The sequence below is a fragment of the Herpailurus yagouaroundi genome, unplaced genomic scaffold (assembly GCF_014898765.1).
Source record: "Herpailurus yagouaroundi ecotype Mexico unplaced genomic scaffold, PumYag 28, whole genome shotgun sequence".
Classification (NCBI taxonomy): Eukaryota; Metazoa; Chordata; class Mammalia; order Carnivora; family Felidae; genus Herpailurus; species Herpailurus yagouaroundi.
The window spans coordinates 73524769-73548291 of record NW_024412376.1 but is presented as its reverse complement, the minus strand read 5'-3'; the positions used below and the strand labels follow the sequence as shown (position 1 = coordinate 73548291).

The 23523-nt window shown below is 37.4% G+C and overlaps 1 protein-coding gene across 5 annotated transcripts in view; it reads left to right on the top strand.

Annotated features, from left to right (window-relative positions):
* The window catches only part of ALPK1 (alpha kinase 1), a 133904-nt gene that overhangs the window by 22166 nt on the left and 88215 nt on the right, over positions 1-23523 (top strand). For all 5 annotated transcript variants that reach the window (XM_040475837.1, XM_040475827.1, XM_040475808.1 and 2 more), the window contains one exon: positions 15471-15508. The gene's annotated coding sequence lies outside the window, so the exon portion shown is untranslated. The remainder of the gene's footprint in view (positions 1-15470; positions 15509-23523) is intronic.

Here is a 23523-nt window from a genome sequence, read left to right as displayed (position 1 = left end):
AGGAGAAGATGGCAGAATTCATCCAATATAGGATGTGTAGTGTGAATAGGAGTCAAGAGAACAGTGTAAACAAAGGCTTCAGGTCATATATATGTTCAGAACCACTGCATTATTTGCAAGTGAAGGACTCATTCAGCACTTCATAAGTAGGTAATGAATGCTCTTTGGATTATCAGTGTTTATTTCATATATTTAGCCATGCTAAAATACCCTTAATAGTTGAATAGATTTTTTTTCTCCCAGTTTGCCCATGGCCTGCAATACTATGTACACTATTAATTCTGTTAGCAAACTCTTTCTACATAGATAGTACAAGTGAAATTTTTATTGCTGTTATATTGGAGCATCATAGATTTTGAGACAATGGACTAGTGATGTTTTTCTATGATAAAATTCAAAAAGAGTAATGTATTTTTTTTTCTGAAATGGGGTTCAAAAAAGGTTATTGGTAGATAAATAATATGCATCACTATTTTAATGTTTCATAAAATTTTTCCATTTTATTAGGTCATTTCTAAGTCTTGTAATTTATTTGGCTCTTTTTTGTTCTGTAGAGCCACATTTGTTTTCATTAAGTAAAGATACACATGTAGTTTAAGAAGTGGGATCTTTTATGCCTGTGCTGTTATATGTAACCAGAAGAGGGCGGCAGTGAGGCACTAGAAAGCATGAACAGACCCTTAAAATTGCAGAAAGGCATTTAAGATCATCATGTAAATGACACAAACATTTGTTGGGACTGACAACTCATTAACTGACTCATTTTCTGAGCCAGAGACTATGACATAAACATTGTCACAGAATTTTCAGAACATCTGATGATGTCCTTATAATGCAAAAAGTAACACTAAGAAGTAGTCTCAACATTTTACATCAGTCTGAAAGGAAAACAATTAGAGGATGAATTAAGAATAAACATATTGTTTCTTGTTAAAGAGCGTAGGCAGAGAATTTAATAGCTTATAGAGACAACAAAAGGAATCCTATTTTCTTTGAATATTACAGATATTCCTGAAATAAAAAGAAATACTTCCAGTTTATCAAATATATGGTAAGCGAAGTGTAGGATTAAGCAACTGAGAGAGGATGTCCAGATTCAGTAGATATCTCCTTTTATAAACAATTCATGAAAACAAATACTTTTTGAGTACATCATATATGCTAGGAATTATCCTATGTGCTAAACATTCCTGGCTATAGAGAAGAACAGAACAGATGCATACCCTGTCCTATTGGAGCATATATTATAGTGGGGAAGATAGACATTAACAAAACCACTAAAATTAATTCATAGTTACAATTGAGAAAAGAATGGAAAGCAGTCTACCACAGGGCTACAAGTAAACTAGTTTAGGTTCATTCCCCAAATGAACCTATCTTGGAGATTAGATAAAACTGAAAATAGGACGTAAGAACAACTTATTTGAAGTACTTAATACCTATTTACATTATGTATTTCTTTTAACAATAAATAAAATGGATAAGGGAAAATCTACATAATAGTAAAAATAACAATGCACAAGAGTATTTGGGTAGTTGATATACAACAATAAAACACCACTAACTAATTTGAAGTGTAGTAAAATACCCCAAGACTTCTCTGACTGCCTGAACTTGATTAAACAACCATGTCAGTCATCAGACTGGCTGCGGCTTCAACTGAGAATCTGTCCTCACTTGATCCACTCAAAACCCCAGGTCCCAAACCTGAAAAACACTTGTGTAAATATAATCCCCTACCTCCTCTTTTTTGTTCATTCGTCTCAGCATCTCCAACATCCCAGATTCTCAGTTTATCCAGGCTATGAGCCCACTTCTAGGTCCTCTAGCCTCTCTGAGTCTGGACCCCTTGGTTCACAGGCACTTTAGACTTTTGATATGTTCCTTTGCCCTCTGCTGTATACACTTTCCAGATGTGGATTGACTCAGCTGTCTAGAGTAGAGGTGGGGTAGCCCCTCAGCTGACTGATGGCATCCATTATTGATGAACTGTAGCTGAATCTTTTATTTATCCTTACTTAATTGTCTTTCCAATTCTCTACAGCCCCTGTTTCAATCCAGGATCCCCCCTTTTCAAGCTGAACTCACTGCTGCCACCCTACCTCCCAGATTTCCATCTGTTTGACTTAGGATACTGAGTTATCTATGGTGAACTCTCAGATTTTCTGTCGGTCATTAGCCATTTTTTTCTCCTTCCCTTATGCCTTGGATTAAGCCTACTCCTTCTGACTTCTTAAACCTCTTTTGTGATTTTTCTCATTCATATTCTTTCTCTTTCATTTTTTTCTTTGCTTTCTTTATTTTTCCTTTGCCTTCTAATAGCTCCTTAGCCTACACACGTGTTCAAATCTAATGATTTTTATGAAATATTCATTTCCCCTGAGACTGCATTCCATCTTTCTCCTTCCCTTAACAGCAATGCTTCTCAAAATAGTAGTCTATATTTATCCCTTTCACTTCCTTGATTAACACTCATGCATCTACTTCTGATCTGCCCTCTTCTGATTATGATGTCTATTTACAAGATCAACCAGAACTTTATAATCACCTAATCTAGTTGCCTCTTCCCAGCAGTTACTCTGGGGTTTCCTGTGGAACTTGTTGCTCAGTATCATATCTCTGCTGTTTTTGGTTCTCACAGTTCTGGCTGTTTCATTGGAGGCCATAATTTTACTGTTTGGCTCTTGAGTAGAGGCATTTTGTAGAAGTCCGGTCTTCTTCATATTTTACCTTTGCCTCCTTTAATCTAATACAGTGGCTTCTATTATTGCCCCCGACGTGGATGATCCCCAAATTCCTCTCCAGCCCTAATTTCTCTCCTGAATCCGACTCACATTTCCCACCTTTTGTAGAGAGCTTCATTTATCTACAAGATTCCATGGGCACTTCAAACAGAACTGGTCTGAACTCATCATCTCTCAGTGTTCCACACACCCTGGATTTCCTGCTAATTCTAATCATGATCTACATTTGCTCTTGCTGTGTCTCCATCCCACCCCATCTGTCTGAAATGCATCTCTTTGTACCACTTTCCTTGTTCCCCAGTCCCTGCCTCTCCATTTTCTCCAGTTGTTGGAGTCCTACCCATCCTTCAGTGTTTAGCTTATATTTGTCCTTCTTAACAAGAAATTACTTAACTAAATCTCCCCTTCCCCACTCTTCACCCATTCTTTGCTTGGAATTCAACTATATCTGATCCCCCTCAGTCTTGTGTTTGAGATACAGATTTGTGTTTGTCATCTCTATTAAACCCTGAGGCCTAAAAATGCTGGGACTATGTCTTATTCATCTTTAGATCCCCTGCAGAACCTGACACATAGCAGAAAACCTAGAAATTATGGTTAATTTGCATTGCTGGGAGAAAAGTACCTTCATTTTTTTAAAGTTTATTTATTTATTTTGAGAGAGGGACAGAGAAAATGAATGGGAGAAGGACAGAGAAAGGGGGAGAGAGAATCGTAAACAGACTCTGCACTGTCAGCACAGAGCTCGATGCAGGGCTTGAACTCACAAACTGAGATCATGACCTGAGCCCAAACCAAGAGTCAATGCTTAACCTATTGAGCCACCCAGGCACCCCACAAACCTTAATTTTTAAGAATTGAGAAGAAAATGGAATTTATAATATGCAGGCTACAAATCTAAGAGAATATAGGATCTAAAAAATCAAATTTACGTTAAATATAGTTGACATTTTTCCTATTTCGGTTGAGGCAGATTTTTAGAGGATGACATAAAATTTCACTCGATAAAGGCCTTTTTTTAGAGGTAATTTAATTCTTGGAAATTAAGATTTAAATTTCAGGGACTGGGATTTTATTTTACTTTCTTTAAAGTTACTAAGTTGGGAACGACTGGGTGGCTCAGTCAGTTGAACATCCAATTTGTGCTCATGTCATGATCTCACAGTTCTCGAGTTCGAGCCTCGCGTTGTGCTCTGTGCTGACAGCTTAGAGCCTGGAGCCTGCTTCAGATTCTGTGTCTCCCTCTCTCTGCCTCTCCCCTGCTGATGCTCTGTCTCTGTCTCTCAAAATGAAATAAACATTTAAATAATAAAAATAAAGTTAGTAAGTTGGCCTGCTACTGTTTCATGGATGCTGGCAAAAGACATGAGATGATCCTCCTGGGTCAAAGACAGGGGACTTCATTATTCAGGAGCACAGCAAGCATGAGCATCATGTAGACATCTGTTTCTTATGTCCTCTAAGTCCCAAAGGAGTGATACTGACCAGTCAAGGTGGGTTTGTGTTGCAGTCAAGGAACATTGATCTTGAGGAAGCCACTGCTTTTATAACAAAATTGTTCTATGACCTCATTTCTTAAGGTTGCTGCAAATACAAACCTGATAAATAGGCCAAGCAAGGGAAATTGGGTTGACATTCTTTTTTTTTTTTTTTTTAATTTTTTTTTTCAACGTTTATTTATTTTTGGGACAGAGAGAGACAGAGCATGAACGGGGGAGGGGCAGAGAGAGAGGGAGACACAGAATCGGAAACAGGCTCCAGGCTCTGAGCTGTCAGCACAGAGCCCGACGTGGGGCTCGAACTCACGGACCGTGAGATCTTGACCTGGCTGAAGTCGGACGCTTAACCGACTGCGCCACCCAGGCGCCCCTGGGTTGACATTCTTGACATGCTCAGCAAGAGCTTGCAGAGATGCATGCCCACAGCCCATGGTGGATTGCCTTTCCCAAAAACATTCTGTGAGAGTAATGATTGATGATTATCCTGGTGCAACAGAGGGACTCAATAAATACTTGTTGAATCAAGTTAATTAATTAATGAGAAGAAGGGGAACCACTGAGGAATTTAAAAAGGCAAATAGAGTGAATCCCTGTGGGAACAGTTCCAGATTTCAGATCTTTTTCAGAAGAAAACGTCAAAAGGGTTATGAGAACTAAGACTTTGTAGACCACTTAGCCTTATAACAAATAAAATTTCCCAAAACTTTACCTCATGGAAAGTGAGAAGGACTCATATACAAAATAATCACTGATTAAGTCCAAACAACCTAAGGCAATGCCCATAGCTCGCTGAATTAGTATCACAGTAACTATAGTTCTTTCCATCTGCAGTGTTTTACCGCGCACTAAATTTCATTGAAAGTTTAGACATTATGCTCATTTGGGAACTTCTACCACACATGAGTTTTACCTCCTTAAAATGGTGACTTGAACTACAAATCAACATATATTATGCTAATGAATTTGATCAGAATTAAATACTCGCTTCAAAAGTTGCAAACAAATGAAATACCTTACCCTCTCAAAGATTCTCTCTTGCCTTAAAATTAAAGTATGATTAACATAAAACACTGTATTAGTTTCAGGTGTACAATATAGTGATACTACAATTCTATACATTACTCAATGATCACCACAATAAATGTAGTCACCATCTGTCACCATACAAAGTTATTACAACATTACTGATTATATTCCCTACTCTGTACTTTTCATCTCCATGACTTATTTATTTTGTAACTAGAAGTTTGTACTTCTTCATCCCTTTTATCTATTTCACCCAACCCCCCACCCTACTGCCCCTCTGGCCACCACCAGTTTTTTTCTCTGTATTTAAGAGTTTGTTTTTTTGTTTTTTCATTTATTTTGTTTTGTTTTGTTATGTTTTAGATTCCACATATAAGTGAAATCATAGGGTATTTTTCTTTTTTTATCTGACTTATTTCACTTAGCCTAATACCTTTTAGGTTCATCTATGTTGTTGCACATGGCAAGATCCCCCCCCTTTTTTTTTTTAGAGCTCAGTGAAATTCCATCATATGCTCCATACCACAACTTCTTTATCCATTCATCTATTGTTGGACACTTGGATTGCTTCTGTATCTTGACTATTGTAAAAATTGCTGCCAATAAACATAGGGGTGCATATATCTTTATGAATTAGTAGTTTCATTTTCTTTGGGTAAATATCCAGTAGTGAATTATTGGATTGCATGGAGTTTCTATTATTAATTTTTTTGAAAAACCTCCACACTGCACCAATTTACAATCCCACCAACAGTGCATGAGGGTTCCCTTTACTCCACATCCTCATCAATACTTGTTATTTCTTGTCTTTTTAATACTATATATTCTGACCAGTAGGAGGTGATATCTCATTGTGGTTTTGATTTGCATTTCCCTGATGATTAGTGATGTTGAGTATCTTTTCATGTGTCTGTTGGCCATCTGGATGTCTTCTTTGGAAAATGTCTATTTAGGATCTCTGCCCATTTTTTAATCAAATTGTTCATTGTTTGTTTGTTTTGGTGTTCAGTTGTATAAGTTCTTTATATATTTTGAATATTAACTCCTTATCAAATATATTATTTGCAGATATCTTTTCCCATTCACTAGGTTGCTTTAGGAAACCATCAATAAAACAAAAAGGCAATCTAGTGGGTCAAGATTCTCTTGAAGGAAAGGAATTAACCTGAAATATCTTGTCAGAGTGTAACAATGAGGTACTTGAGACATGTAGGTTGGAAGTGCAGATTTGTGAGGGAAGTTTACTTTTACACTGATGATTTTAACTCTTGTTTCTCAAGACCGTATTAGTCCAAGTGACTAAAATACTTAGGCTACAGTCACAAAATTTTGTGATTGCATATCTCAATGTTTAGCCTCTCTACTTTCCTTTTTTTCCTGTATGCTTTCCAGTCTTTTCAAACTACTGTTGCAGTGTTGCTGTTCTCCATCTGCTGCTCTCACAATTGGAGATTGATTGCCTCCAGGATTCACAGTGTTTCTAGCAACCTTATATACTTTGAATTTTTAAATCGCTACTACAGGAAGGTTTTGTTTTTAAGATCTAGAGTTCCTCTCTCCTCTCCCAAGGAATGTTATCCAGGTTCCTCTAAGGAAGCAGGGTTAGAGGGCTTTTGAGTAACCTGTGCTTCACTCAGACTCAAACTGGTATCCCCAGATATGTCATTTAGTTGGAACCCTTCCCTACCCCAAGGCAAGTTCTCAGCTTTCCTGAGGCTCTTTCCTTTTCTTTCCTCAAGTTTATAGAAAGCTTCATCATCCTTTTGTCTTGGAAAATCTTTACAATAGAGATGATCATCATTTCCTTCATTGGTCTTATCCTCTTTACCAACATCCCATTTTCATACCATTTGCTCTATTCTTCCCTGATTGCTGAGATTGTCCCACACAACAGGTCACAACAGGTCCCCTTCCCCCAGCCATCAGCATCATTGTTGCTGTGCCTGAATGGACCAGGAGTAGATAGCTGATGCCAGAGGTAACAAGCCATATGTTGTGCTAAGACTTTGTCTTTGAACTAAGGATGCTGAGACTGAATTAGTTTCTGCTGAAGATTTGAATCAGGAGGTCATGTAAAGCCATGATAAATGGATCAGATAAGGATGGTCTACAGAGAAGAATAAGGCAGACCTTGTATGTTCTGTTTGCCTCTGTACTCTTACCATCTAGCATGGTACCTGATACATAGTAGGCTATCAGTAAGTCTTGGTGGAATAAATAAAACAGACTCTTAAAGGGGGAGAGAGAGAGAGATTACTTTTGCTTCCAACAGCTTTCGGTTTCTGACTCTAATCCCTCATGAGGACTATCTGCATTTCCTGTCCTATGTCCAGGAGAGATCCTTGTGTCCATCCAATAAATCTCCCTTTATGCTAAAGCTAGTTTGGGTGTATTTTGTTCCTTACAGCTACATTAAACCTAAGAATCTCTTAATATAAGGGTTCCAATCATTAGAACTTAACGTCTCTGTGTCCCCAGGGAGCTACAGTTCCTCACGCAAGCCAGAAATCTTGATGACTTGTGCAGAAATCACTGAATTCCAGAAGTAGGCATGCCTCCACTTTGCTTGATGTGAACCTCACATTGTTGGGACAGGGAAAAGAGTAGAAACGCAAATTCAACTGAAAATAAAAGAATTACCTCCAAAAATAAAGTTTGATGGTCTTCTTAAAAAGTTACCTCTTGGGGCACCTGGGTGTCTCTATCAGTTGAGCATCGACTCCAGCTCAGTTCATAGTCTTGCAGTTCCTGGGGTGATAGCAGGGAGCCTGCTTGGGACTTTCTTTCTCTCCCTCTCTCTCTGCTACCCCCCCCCACTCCCTCACTCTCTCTCTCACAAATAAATAAACATTAACAAAATAAAAAATTAAAGCAACATCTCAGGACACCTGGCTGGCTCAGTTAGAGGAGCACATGGCTTTTGATCTTGGAGTTGTGGGTTCGAGTCCCACAGTGGGTGTAGAGAGTACTAAAAAAATAAATAAATACACTTTAAAAAAAAAAGCAACCTCTGAAGAAAAACTCCAGAAACTCCAACTTGAGGATCCTTTTGTAGAGAGGGCCAGGTCTTATGCATTGTTGATTGAACGTGACTTTATTTAGGGTCCACAGGGTAGATCAGGCATGATCAAGAGACACTTGCCAACCTAAGCTCCAGGATGAGGGGGAGTAGGTCATGGCTTCACCTCAACTTCTGAAATGCAGTTGAACTAAACTTGGTGATGCAGGAAATTTCTGTGCAGTTTCTGGTTGTCTTCTTGATTATCACGCAGCATGTGGAGGAGAAAGGTTAGTCTTTCCTGCTCACTAAAGTAGCAGGGAGACAGGGCACATGTAAACTCCACTATAGAAGGAGGGAGGTGGTTGAAAAAGCCAGAGGTAAACATTCTAGGTTTGAAAAACAGAAAAACAAAATACCTGGAGGCAATATGGCAGGTTTGGCAAGAACACAGGCAGTGAGACAGATCTCCAAAACCAATTCACCAACTTACTGATTAGCTCTGTGTCTTGGGCTAAGCTGCTTAAACTCATAACCTTAGATGTCTCAAGTTTCCTGGCCAGTGGTACCATGCTAAGTGCTCAGTAAATGGTAGGGATGATTAGGATTGTTAGTGCTTAGTAATTTAAGCAATAATGAAGAATGTGTTACTTTTAGGTTGACCAAAAGGGAGATTGAAAACTTTTTTTTTTAACTGAAGAAATATTGTACTAAAACATATATTTAACAGCTCTTCTTCACTGTTACTTTTACAATATAAATCCCTATGTGATCGAGAAATGTAAAAGAAGAGACCAGTAAATATCTAGCAAGATGGTAGCTATACAGCAAACCTCCATGAATTGTGGTATCACTCAACAGAAGTATAAACTTCCTTAGAAGAAGGAGAAGGAGAAATTCCCTAAATAGGAGGCACATGTGAATTCTCACATGCAGTCTTCTGACCTTATGCACTTGCAAACTGTATGACCTCTAGATGGCGAACTTGGATAGGGTGAATACTAAGCAATGACTACCTAGAGAAGAAAGCAATGGTTTTTGTTTCGTTAAAGGAAGGACTAAGTTAGATTGCTACATTGATAAAGGCTGTACACTATACCAACCCAAGACAATACTTTGCTGACACACTGGATGTCTTCCTCTAAAGGGGCCGTCCATCTGCCTGTCGAAGTGAGTCTACCCTCAGTCATATGTGCTGTTGAGGGACAAGCCTGCATTAGTTTCTGAAAGAAATGTTTTGGTTCAGAATTCATACGGGCTGCTAGTCACTGATACAGGAGAACAGTATCAAGTAGGGAATATAAATAGATTTCTTACAAGTCTCTTGAGGCGTACAGAAATGTTACCCTCTCAGAATATCCATATGTAACACTATTTAATTATCTGAACCCATCTTACATGTCCAAAGTATCCCCATCTTTTGATCTGTATAAATAATTATATCCTCCCTTGCTCGCTTATTGCCCCTGTTGAGTATTTGTTCTGTACACTTCCCAAGGCAATCCTTTAGGGACCAATTATCATCCTTTATTGACATCATCTCACTGGCTGATGGGGATTTCTAGAGTTCCACACTGGGCATTCAGGACTCCTAAGGGAGCTCTGTGGTACTTTATATGCTCTATATGCCCTGCTTGAGAAACATTTTCTTCCTTAAAATTCTACCATGAGGTACTATTTTTAGCATATTTACTAGTTTTACCAGATCACAACTACATATAATATGTGAATTTGTAGTAAAATTCATGTGACTTTCCAAAACTGTGTCTGCTCATGCAGTGGCTTAGATGTTTTGTTGGTTCTTTCAGTTGTGAAAAAGCCTAGTAATTCACCCAACATGATAGATGGATGACCTTTTGCTGCATTATAAAAGGGTCACTGTCCCCAAAGCGCCTCTCAGCTTGTGGATCAGGTAAAGGAACATCTCTAAACTTTTGTGGTGCCTCTGCCCTGTCAGTTATCACAAGGCTGTAATTATTGCCTAAACATTGGCCTCCCCACAACTATGTACTTATGGAGTCCAGAAACTGTACTATATTTATCTGTTTATCCTTAAACAGATTGTGTCTGGCACATGGTAGGTATTTATGAAAATGTTGAGTGGATTAAACAATAATATATGTGCTTTGGAAGAACAAGAGAAGGCAGCAAGGAGGAAATATCAATTTAGGAAAAACAAAAAGAGGAAGATAAGCTAACCACCTATAAGGAATTGTGCCTATATTAGACAAATTTCATTCCAAAAGTATAGAAAAAGAGAGAACAGCAGTGGATTGTGTCCAGCCAAATACATTTATTTTTACTAACCAAATTCTTGAGAGGTTGACTTATAAACTAATGTGCTAGTTCACCATTTCCTGTAGAGAACATCTCTTCAGAGATTACAAGTTTTGTGTCCAGGTTACAGCATTGCCCTTAACCAATTCCACTGACTTCGCGTCTTCATTCATTTCAAAATGAAGAAAGTCCCTAACTTTCAGGATGGGGCAGTTCTGGTTTTCAGGTATCTTCTAAAAGCTCCTAAAAAGTTGCAGTTACTCTAAGATATGGTAGGTAGAGAAGTTATCAGAATGTTCAGAAATTGTAGATTTAGATTTAAAGATACCCACTGGTAAAAGCCATACACTAGAAGGTAGGAACGAGGAACAATCAGAAACAGACTCTGAAAGACAGTTCAAATAAGAGGAGCTACACATTACCCCAAAGTTTTACTCATAGAGTTGACAATGGGACATCTGACATGAAATAATAGGGATGGCCAAAGACATGAGGACCATGCCTAGTGATGGAGAGTATAGGACTGTCATGTCTACACATGGTGAACACTCAATAAATGCTGGTTGAATGAGTAAGCCATTGTGTGCCCGAGCTGCTGTTAAGGGAAGTCATGAACTGCTTTGTTAAAGGCAGGGTTTATTTATTTACTTATATATTTACTTAGGTACATGTAAAAAGGAATCAAAGTGGCATGCACTATTAAAATGTACATAAAACAGGGTAGGAAAAGTTAAAGCAGAAACCATTTAGAAGAAAGGAAGACAGCAATGGCCTGGAAACCTGAGGTGAGAGAATCATTACAATGGAGCTTATAGGAAGCCCTGAGCTTCCTGACAACCAGTTCAAAAGGGAAACATGCTAGATCATACATTCTCATCAGCCAGTAAAGGGGAGTTTGTAAATTCATCTGGAAATGGAGAGTTGTTCTTGGAACTTAATTCTAGAAAGAGTTTACTGCATGGACACTTAAATAAGAGGAAGAAGACATTTAATAAGTTTTTCATCAGCTACATACATCTTATTCATTGACTAAACTTAAAGGTAACCACCACCAACATACCCTATGTAAAATAATAGGTGACAGAGAGGGGGAATGTGTATGAACATACACACCTGCCGCTCAAGCAAGGAAATACAAATATTGACCACAGTCCCCATGTTTGCAACTAGTTATGAGACTACATTTGTAAGTTCCTTACTACACTTTCAGTAAACAGGAGGAAGGCTCTTCTTCCCTATAGTTTCTGAGCCCCTGTAATCTGCCCTTGGGTGAAACAACACCATATATTGGTTATTGATTTGGAACATATACCATTTTCTCTAGACCAGTACCCCTACCTCATAAGATATCCTCCAGCTGGCTCTGTAACTTAGTCTTCAATACACTATTGCTTTGCTATAAAAAGCCAGCTGCTCCTGGGTTATGGTAAGACCAGTGAGTCCTGTGGGAAATTACCTATAACATCCTGACCAGAAGCAATGTTATGTGGATTACTGTTGGTGAATTAAGCCTTCAGGAAGTCCACAGAATATATTGCTAATAGAAACATAGCAGGGAAGTCAAATCTCTATCCAGAACAAATATCCATTTTATTGAGAAAAATTGCTACCAAGTCCATAATGAAAAGGGTTCAGTATAATCAGTCAATAGGAGGCTGGTCATGCCATCTACATGGCTCACGTATTGAACCGAATGCAGAAGTCTCTGCTGCTGCTTAGGCATTCAATAGTGGCAGTAGCCAGATCTGCCTTGTGAAGTTGAACTCATGAATAACCTCCGCCTCTGTCACTCTGGCCACTGTGTTCCTGAACCTACTGAGTAATCCTGGTGATGCTGGGGAAAGAAGACAGCTGACATGTGCAGTCCTGGTCTTCTTGCCCACCTGATTCTGGAGGGTCTTCTCTGCAGAGAGAGCCCACTGATGAGCTTTAACATGAGGCATAAGCATTCTCATACCATCAACCTATTTTAAGACCCCCATGAGTGCACCTCTACCCTAAACCTTCTTATAATCCAATATTGTTCCTTTTAACTTCTCATCAAGCCAAACCTTTAGGTTCTATGTATAAATCTTCACTATAAGAATCTTTATTTCTAGGTCAATTGTGCAATTCGATTGACTTATCCAAGTTCTTAGTTTGAAGATTTATCTTCCTACTTGTCCCTCGTGGCCAACAGTGAGAAGAGCTCTGGGATCAACTTATTTATGGCTGGTGCCAGTATATTACATGCACAATGATTAGTGAATCAGTCTTGAATCTTTTCTTCCCTGCCTACAGGAAATCCCATGAGGCTATATGAGTGGGTATAGGAGTGGTGGCATTTGAGCAGGATTAAGTGCCATGAGAGTTGGAGCCATTTTCTCATGAAACTTCCTTGTGCCTTTAGAACTTGGTCAAGTCTGATCTTGTATATGCAACTTCAAGTTGAGGATGGAGAGCTGCTTTGTACATCCAAATTTGAGAACAGGTCAATCAAATAGCGCTTAATTTGGAAGGCAGCTCGGGTCTAACAAAGAGTCCATTTCCTATGGCCAGATATTCAGTCTCTGTTAGGACCTAACAGCAAAAATCAAGAGCTGTTTCTCAACAAAAGCAGTTATTTGTCAAAGACATAGGGCTTTGCTCTCAGTTATGGGGCTATACTATGATTCTCTTATTAGGGAGTTTCAGAGGCTCAATGGTTTGTTGCAGACACTTTGTGCACATTAGATTTCCTGGATCACAAGATCTAAGTAGCAAACGTGGCTTATTCTTTAAACTGAACTGGCTGAAGAATATTCTTTTGCTTTGGGGCTTCCTTAAATATAGAGCCTTATGGTTTATTCAATAAGTAAGAAGGAACAACACCAACATAACATTATTTTGCTTCTCTCATACTAAAAGCCCACCATATGTGTATGCCTCTTTCTCTATGGAACTGGATACAAGGTGAAGCAAATTGTCTTTAACTTGGAGGGGATACCTTTATATATCACAGATCTCTAGACTCCCAGAAAAATCAGTGAATTAGTAGATCTCTGAACGTTCATAGAATTCATCTCTTATCTTCAATCAGATAAGTGTCTTACCAAGGTGTCTTATGTATTTGCTACTTTCTGACCTAATTGTAATAACCAATCCCACATACTGGAACTAGCACAAAGAACCCAGAATCTCTGGTAATTGTAGTCATGTTAATAATTTTAACCCAAAGGAGCTATGTTCCTTTTTTCCTCCTTAGTCTAGCATTTTAGAATTCATTTTCACAAATATTCCCCTGGCTTCTGCTGTATAAATTAGAAAAAAGTCACACAACTCTTTTGATATATAAGCTCTCTTCTCTGGGTATGATCTGGTCTGACTCTCCTGATATTTAGATACCTCAGCCCTAAAGTTCCACGAAGTAAGACATTGAAGCCCCTTGATTCTTTTTTTTCTTCTTCTTTTTCTTTTCTTCCTTCCTTCCTTCCTTCCTTCCTTCCTTCCTTCCTTCCTTCCCTCCTTCCTTCCTTCCCTCCTTCCTACCTTCCTTCCTTCTTTCCTTTTCTGGGTAAACAGCATATATTGGCTTTATTTTTATTTATTTTATTTCTTTAACTTGATACACAGTAAAATTGACCATTTGTTTGGTCTTTATTTTATAATTTTAACACATGTATAGATCTGTGTAATAACCAACACCACAATTAGGATATGGAACGAATTTCCCTCTAAGCGCTGCTTTAGCTGCATGCCACAGTCCCAAGGGGAAACACTGTTTCCCCTTGTTAAGACCATTGTCAAAACTAGTAAGTATTTAAACAGTTATTCAGGTAGCATAAGCTTTGAATATATAAAGTTTTAGAAAGTGATCAGTTTAGGGGCGCCTGGGTGGCTCAGTCGGTTAAGTGTCAGACTTCGGCTCAGGTCATGATCTCATGGTCCGTGAGTTCGAGCCCCGTGTCGGGCTCTGTGCTGACAGCTCAGAGCCTGGAGTCTGTTTCGGATTCTGTGTTTCCCTCTCTCTCCGACCTTCCCCTGTTCATGCTCTGTCTCTCTCTGTCTCAAAAATAAATAAACGTTAAAAAAAAAAAAAAAGGAAAAAAAGTGATCAGTTTGGTTGTGGATATATAGAAATTTTAGAATATTAGCAGGAAATATATATCTCAGAGTGGAAAGTCAGGATAAGGGTGAATATTTCTTTTATTTTAAACCAGATAATTCTGAGGCTTTTCTAAGTTACCCAGATCCTTGTGCTACAGGCTCCCTTTGAATCTGATTACTCTGCTATAAATTGGATGAAAAAAATTCTTGGGATAATTTGTTTTATAAATCTTTGTTGCTTGTATACAGTTCCTGATAGAACCAGGGAAGCAGACTGGATGAAGATCTTTGCATTTCTTTTTGCCAGTCCTGTAACATTCCAGGAGGAGATGGGGAAGGCTTCATAGTAGTGATAGTAAGAATCAGAAAAAAAAAGGCCATTTGCTTTTGGTGGTTTATTGTTGTGACTCTAATCACTGAGATGTAGTCTTGTCTGAAAGGAAAAGATAAGCCAGATGGTTAAATTTCTTTTCATTCTTCAAAAGGTGGATACTAATACCTTTGTGGTGATTGGGATGTTTGGGGTCCTGGCCTCCTGGCATATTGAATGCTTTTAACAGGAGTGGAAACTGGTGCCATCTTGAATAGAAACAAATGAACTCATTGGGTTTCTAGTTGAGGCAGGACAGGGACTAATATCAGTATGAGATGAGTCTCAGAATTTCAACTTTGGGAGACCTGCATAGTGGATATAACATATTAAACCCACATAATCAAGAGGTAAAAATACAATTTTTGTATTTTTCAATGACTTAATGTAATTTCAATCTTATTATGCTATTTCATCTGGATAAGGGGAAGCATGAACTAATTAAGTCCCAGCAGATTCCAGTAACAAAGGTTCTTCTCTAACAATTTCAGGTTTTCTTGGACTTCTTCTGAGGAAGATTTCACAGAGGGTAAGTCGAACATCTTTGATTCATCGCATGAGCTTTTAGGATTTTTATCTAACTTGAATGGGTGAGGAAAATGTTTATTGTTTATAGTCCTTTGCTATGAATTTTTCATGTGCCTTTGCATTTTGGAAAAATAAATAAAAACAAAAACAACCAACCAACAAATCTAGGCCCTTGACTTGAGTCTGTCTTTCAAAACTATTAAGGTTTATTTTGTTTACTGCTGTATCCCTAATGCCTAGAATAGTTTCAGACACATAGTAGGTGCTCAATAAATATTTGCTTACAATCTAAATGAAAGACTGAGTAAATAGGTGAATGAATCAAAAGTCTAGGCTTTCACTTGTTCCTTTTAGGTATAGTTTCCCCAGCAGAAAAATAATCAAATGAACAGCCACATACAGTAAGGATAGTAAAGGAATTAGAGTAGATGAAAGTAGGTTAATTAAAGTAGATTCACTGACACAGAGAGTAAGATGAGATTCAGATAGATGTCTTTCAATATTGAGTCAGGGGAGGACAGGCAGACAGAAACTATATTTAGAGGTATAAATTCGAATGTGTAAAAAAATAAAAAGCTTTAACTGCAAGCAAGTTACTTATTCTCCCTGAGTGAGTATCCATTGTAAATAGGGATAACCAAAAATAAATGAATGAAATTTAGCTAAATTTATTACGTCTTTATTGAGATATAATTTATATACTAATAAAACATACTAATTTTAAGTGTACAATTGAATTTTTAAAAATAAATTTACCAAGTTGTGCAAATATCAGAATCCAGTGTTAGCACATTTTAATCACCCAAATACTGTCCCTTATGCTCATTTACATTTAACTATTCTTCTCATCCCAACCCTTATTCCCACCCTATTAAATCTACTTTCTATCTCTTTGGATTTTCCTTTTCTTAAAATTTCTAAGAAATTAAATCACAAAATACTTGGTCTTTTGTGTCTGGCTTCTTTCACCTAGCATCTTTTTGAGATTCATCCATGTTGTAGCAAGTTCCTTGTTATTGCCAAATATTTAATTTAATAGATATTACATTTTCTTTATCCATTCACCAGCTGATGGACATTGGGTTGTTTCTACTTTGGGGCTATTATGAATGATGCTGCTGTGAACATTTGTGGGCAAGTCTTTGGGTGGACATGTGTTTTCATGTCTTTTGGATAAATACCTAGGAGTGGAATTTTGGGGGTTTTATGGTAAATAGCTGATTAACTTTCTAAGAAACTGTCACACTGTTTTTCCAAAGTGGCTATACATTTTATATTTCCACTAACACAGCATACAAACTCCACATCCTTGCCAACTTCTGTTATTTTCTGCCTTCTTGACAATAGTGAATATAATTTTATGAGGAAAAAGCAGCCACCTGTGTTTCCTTATGCCAGCTGTATTGCTAGTGAAATAATGACAGCTAAGATAGGATTGGGATCATTTAAAATATTTGGAATGGAATTTATAAAACTTGAAAAGAAGCAAAAACTCTCTGCCATCCTGGTAATCTTCTTCAAGCTCTACTTTTTTCTAGATTTTTTTCCCTCTTCTATTAGAAACTCTTCATGACTCTCTCAGTAGTCTCCTGGAGTTGTCTCCTACTGGGCCTTATGAGAACCAATTATTAAATTTTCAGGAATTTTGTGAGCCATTTGTCAAACACAACCATCACTAAAAATTAAATATATAACTTAAAGCTAATAAGTTACTTAAAGACAAACACAGATCTTATTTCTTACTTATTTTGTAGCATTTGACTATCTATGATGTTGAGATTTCCTATGTCTACTACATTTGCATCATGGACACATTACATAATGGTGTGATACTGCACGTCTCTTCCCAACGCTATTTTTGGTGATCCCACAGTGATACCTTGAAATCACCCATGGTAGGAATATTTACACCACAGAAGTTGGCAAATGCTACGAACCAGTACTTTTTTTTCCCTCCTAGAGAAGTGGTTGTTAAATATTTACCAGGTCTAAATTTATCCTGTTGGTATTTTTTAATTAAGTTTATTAAAGGTGTAGATGATTTTGGAGAGAATCATACCATTAAAATATTATTTGGTTCTTTGCTGTTTGTCTATTACCTCAGTAAAATTTTCTTTCCACTAATAGCCTGAATCCACTTCTTATTAATTTTATACTTGGCAATTTATATTTTGGAGATATCGGTGGGAAAAAACCATGTCTACTCTAGTTATTTTTTCTTCATTGTCTTGGTCAGGTATTAGTTATAGTGTTATGTCAGTCTTATAAAATGAACTGAGAATGTCTTTCATATTTTTCTACCCTCTGTAATAATATAAATTTCCTAGATATAATATACATATTTCTAAAAGAATTAATCAAAATTGACTATGACATAAACTGAAACTGGCACTTTTCTTAAATAATAGATGTTTTTTTACCCATTCTTAGTATTAATTATATCTTAGATTTTTCTTCACTTAAAAAAAAAATTAATGTTTATTTTTGAGAGAGAGAGAGAGTGCACGCATGTGAGTCGGGGAGGGGCAGAGAGAGGGAGACACAGAATTCAAAGCGGGCTCCAGGCTCCAAACTGTCAGCACAGAGCCCAATGTGAGGCTTGAACTGAGACCTGAGATCATGAGCTGAGCCGAAGTCCGATACTTAACCGACAAAGCCACCCAGCACTCCTTTTTCTTCACTTTTAATGGTGTATCAGAATTGTCCTAGAAAATATATACTATAAGCAAATATTCACATTTTTAAAAAATTTTTATTTTGTATTCGAGAGAGAGAGCGTGAGCGAGCGTAAACAGGGGAGGGGCAGAGAGACAGTGACAGAATCTGAAGCAGGCTCCAGGCTCCAAGCGATCAGCACAGAGCCCTGTGTGGGGCTCGAACTCATGAACTGTGAGATCATGACCTGAGCTGAAGTCAGATGCTTACTCGACTGAGCCACGCAGGCACCCCAAATATTTACATTTTTTAGATGGATTTGTACATGATAGTCTCTTATACTTCTAAAATCTTAATCATAATGGTGTTTATACCAGTTTTCCCATTCTGAAATGATTCTCTCTTCTTTTTTTCCATTGCATTTTTCTGAAAGCCAATTAATTGGTATTTTCAAATAGCTACCATTTTGATGTATCTGCTATTTCATAAATCACTGTTTTTAAATGTTTTATGTTTATTCACTCCTCCTACTTCCCTATGACTTAGTCTGTTACCCCCTTTCCATTTCCTCAATATGAAAGCAGTTTATACTTCTTCATTTTTATTATAAAAAGTTATCAAGCTATGAATTTTTTCCAGGTATAATTTTGGTTGCATCCTTATGTCTGGAAATGTTTTGGAAAAACACAGTAAGATGACTTGTAAGTGCTATTGGAATTTCCAAGCAGGCCGATTACAATTCTTTTTTGTTGTTGTTAATAATTAGAACTGTTATGCATTGTCAAAGAGTTTTTCCTTTTGAGGGTTTGTGAAGTTTCTTTTGATCCTACTACATTATTCATCTTTATAAATGTTCAACAGTAATGCACACTTAAATATATATTTATTTTGGATAAGAGATGAAGGGTGCATTTATAAAATCATTTTGATTAATGAACTATTTTTTTTTAATTTTTTTTTTCAACGTTTATTTATTTTTGGGACAGAGAGAGACAGAGCATGAACAGGGGAGGGGCAGAGAGAGAGGAAGACACAGAATCGGAAACAGGCTCCAGGCTCTGAGCCATCAGCCCAGAGCCCTACGTGGGGCTCGAACTCACTGACCGCGAGATCGTGACCTGGCTGAAGTCGGACGCTTAACCGACTGCGCCACCCAGGCGCCCCAATTAATGAACTATTTTATATTAATTTTTATTCTTTTAAATTTTTTTTTTAACGTTTATTTATTTTTTTTGGGACAGAGAGAGACAGAGCATGAACGGGGGAGGGGCAGAGAGAGAGGGAGACACAGAATCAGAAACAGGGTCCAGGCTCCGAGCCATCAGCCCAGAGCCCGACGCGGGGCTCCAACTCACGCCCCAATTAATTTTTATTCTTAAGCATAATTATACTTAGGGGGGCTAGGGCAGAGGAGACAGTTGTTTTGAGTAAAATATCATAAACAACTTTAAATGTACCTAACCCTGTATTTATTTCCCTACCTTGTTTAAATTAGAAGTGTGGGGGGCGCCTGGGTGGCGCAGTCGGTTAAGCGTCGGACTTCAGCCAGGTCACGATCTCGCGGTCCGTGAGTTCGAGCCCCGCGTCGGGCTCTGGGCTAATGGCTCAGAGCCTGGAGCCTGTTTCCGATTCTGTGTCTCCCTCTCTCTCTGCCCCTCCCCCGTTCATGCTCTGTCTCTCTCTGTCCCAAAAATAAATAAACGTTGAAAAAAAAAATTTAAAAAAAAAAAATAAATAAATTAGAAGTGTGGGAAGAAGGTGATAATAAACAATCAGGAGGAGGTAGAAGAAGGAATAAGAATCACATGACAGAGATGCTTTAGTAACTTTTAAAGTGCTACAAACATGGAGGAGACACACTACCTAGGAAGGACATTTGCTAAGGTCTAGATGATGGAAATAAAATCTTTCAGAGTATGTTTTACTTTGGAAATGATTGGGATATAAAATTAAGTAGAGAATGATACTAATTATAAATGAGACTTTGGTGCCAGGATTGAAGAGAATACAGCATGACAACTCATAGCAAAGTTTCTTTTTAGTGTCTGAAAGTGCCCAAGTGGCTCACAGCAAGATAAATAATCGGTCACCTGTCTCATAGCTTAGTCACCTCAGAATAACTGGCAGATAATACCTGCCACATAGTAGGTATATGACAAATCCAGGCCTACTTAACTCCAAACCCTGAGTTCTTTCCATTTGCCATAAAGCCTTTCTAGCATATGCTTATAAAGAAAATGGCCAAAACAAATAAATAATACTATTGTGAAATGTATTTTAACTTGTACACATATTCAAAATTATTTGAAATTACCTATAATGAGACACATAGATATGTCTAGAACTATTAAACTTAGGGTAAATAATGTGGACCAAAAAATGAAGGATCTGGGTTGATGAATTGTATAAGATTATCTAAGTAAAGGACACCCATGAACTAATTACAAAATCTGGCTCTGAGTTTCCTGGGAGTAAAGGCAAAAAGGAACAATAAGATAAGGTTTAGATCCTAACAATCTAATAAAAAGAAATGTGTCCATTTTGTATGAAAATCAGAATGTCTCCTGCTTTAACCATAGAAGAATTTATTATGTGGGACTTTAAGTAAAAATAACTCTAAGCAGCATAGTAAACATCTTCAATGGCAATTTTTACAAAACATTATTTTTAAAATTACAATTTATAAACCAATTATATTTTTATAACTAATTATCATAAAATAAGGAAAACAAAATCAGTTTCATTTATAGCATAGTGTTTTCCTTTAAAAAAAATCCTAGCGTTAGTAAGGGAATATCATCAATAGAATAATGGACTTGTTTTCCTTTGTTTTAAATAAAAAATTACATGCATTTTCTGCAATGTTGTACAATTTTTATTGTTTATTATATTTTATTGAAATTGGGTACTGGATTATCTGTCTGCTCTTTAGTTGGGTATCATCAGCTGAATCATCTTTGTCTGTAAGAGCTACCTACAAATTACTGCATCTAAATGTTATCCTGCAACATCTGAATGTTTTTCTGTAAAAATAAGGTAAAGGAAAAAAACCTGTGACATCACCAGGTCTCTTTCCCCTGATTATCCAGGATCAGATTCCCTAGACAGAAGATGTGGTTAGCATTTGATCCTAATCAAAGGACCCAAAATACGTGGATATAGTTCATTTTAATCTTAGTTGAAAAGATTGTGGATAGACACTTAGGAAAAAGTGAAATCAGCATAATATCTCCACTTCAAGTGCAGTCCAGCTTTCAGAGTGGTAACTTGGATTTCAGCCTCTTCATAATTGTCCTTGATGAAAACAGAAGGATTTCACAGCACAGAAAGCAGTGGTTTATGAGGCTGGGTACAAGACAGACGTACAAGAGAACTCTGTTCATCTTCTTCAAAGTGATGCAGCGATGGCATGGCCGCTGCTGTGGCCACATGTAATATAGCCTGTAGCTCTTTAAAGAGGATTAGCTTTCGCGGCTGGGAGCATTCAAAGCTGGATTTCATGTAGAGTGGAATATGCTAATGAAATGTAAATGTCTATGGCAAACATTGCGTAATATCGAAACCCCTCAAAACTGAGCTTTGTCTCTTGCACAGTGGGAAACCAAACTTTATCATGTCAGAAGAAAAAGTAGAAAAGAAACAACCCTAATACGTTTCTGCCCTATGTATCTGCGTCTGTAAAAAGTGAATTTAAATATATATACACATGTATATTTATATTTAAACTAAATTAAATTTTAAAGTCAGTGGGGAAAGCAAAGTCATTCAAAAATATCTTGATAGATCTGTGCCCACAGATGGATGTGAAATAATTCATATTAGTAGAAAAGGATACATGCATCATATGGATTTTTTAAACACTGTTTTCAACACTATTTTTAAACACTATTTTAAGTCTACAAAAGGCTTCACAAGGTTTCCCCCCACTTCACCTTAAAATTTTTATTTGTAATTTTTCCTTTTTTTTTCTACATCATGTCCTTCTGTTCAATAATGAAAAATACTGTGTCTCTATCATAATTTTCCATCTAGTTCTTTTACTACTAGGAAGCCAGTATGAGATTTGATTCATCTCTTAAAGCTACATATGTACTTAATTAAATTAAGGTCATTTTCACGTATTAGAGTTTTAGAACACATCTGACATTGGGAAGGTGAATTCATTATATGAGGTGTGTGACTGGCAATCCATGTAACTGTGTATAGCATCTTGGACTCCACACACATGGTTCCCAAAGATTAAAAAGCCCTTAAAGAATTTCTTCTTAATTGCTGGGAAATAAAGATCCCAGGAAGCACATGGAACCGGGTGCTTGTGTGATCTTTCATTAGTTACTAGCATTTTCACTATGCTCAACCGAGTAGTTTAGGTTCTCTGCATTTTGTTGGTCAGTGGTGTGTGTGTGTATGTGTGTGTGTGTGTATTTTATACCTCAGTTTTTGAAGGGTTTGTCTCTGTAGACACTGAGGAGGAATGGTAATACATATTCATGAAAGAGTACTCTTTCCAGGCCCTGCTACCTCTGACAAAGCCTTAGCTGTTTCACACAGCAAGCTGACTGGGATTGTGTGTGAGGGCTGCATGGCCAGATTAGTGCAAACAGCAAGCCCACTCCTCTGCTTGTTAGGCCTTGCCTTCCTGACAATTTCCCCAATTGTCGCTTGTGACAAGGCTGTCATTAGGTGATGGCTTCTTTTGGCCATTTTCAGATAAAGATAATTTCCTTAACTTCCATTTTATTTGACAACAAGCAGTTTGGGAGAGAAAGGAAGTGCTTCAGTAGTTTATGGATTAGGGTTTTGTCACTTCAAAGGCATCTTTGATCTAAAAATATGTGCTGTACCAAATTCATTATGTCTTTCCTTAAAGAGCTTTTAAATTTATTGATCTTCTCCTCAATTATTCTCCTTTTACGTCCAGTAATGATGTGTGAGATGGTAGTGTTGGGAAAAGCCTAAGGAGGAGTGTGGGGAAAATGCAGCCAACTGGTCACTTCTAAGGCCATTACAAGAATGAAACAACAGGTGCTTTTGTTTAGTGTCGATTCTCTTCTGAATCCCCATGCAGACAAAGGCCCCTCTGCTGTTTATCACTCAACATAAAGATATCAGTACCAACAGGATAAGACAAAGTTATATTTGATATTATAACCTAGTAAAGCAAAAACCCCGCAATTTGTGTAAAAATTATGCCTGCAATTGTTTTCATTCTCACCATTGACTACTTGAGTTCCAAAAGCCTGTGTAAGAGTAATAGAGAAAGAGCAAGTGACTTCTTTGAGGACCAATAATTTGGCTTCCTCTAGAAGCAGTATTACATTGTACTGAGGCTCAGCTTGCCAAAATTCCTAAAATTGGATC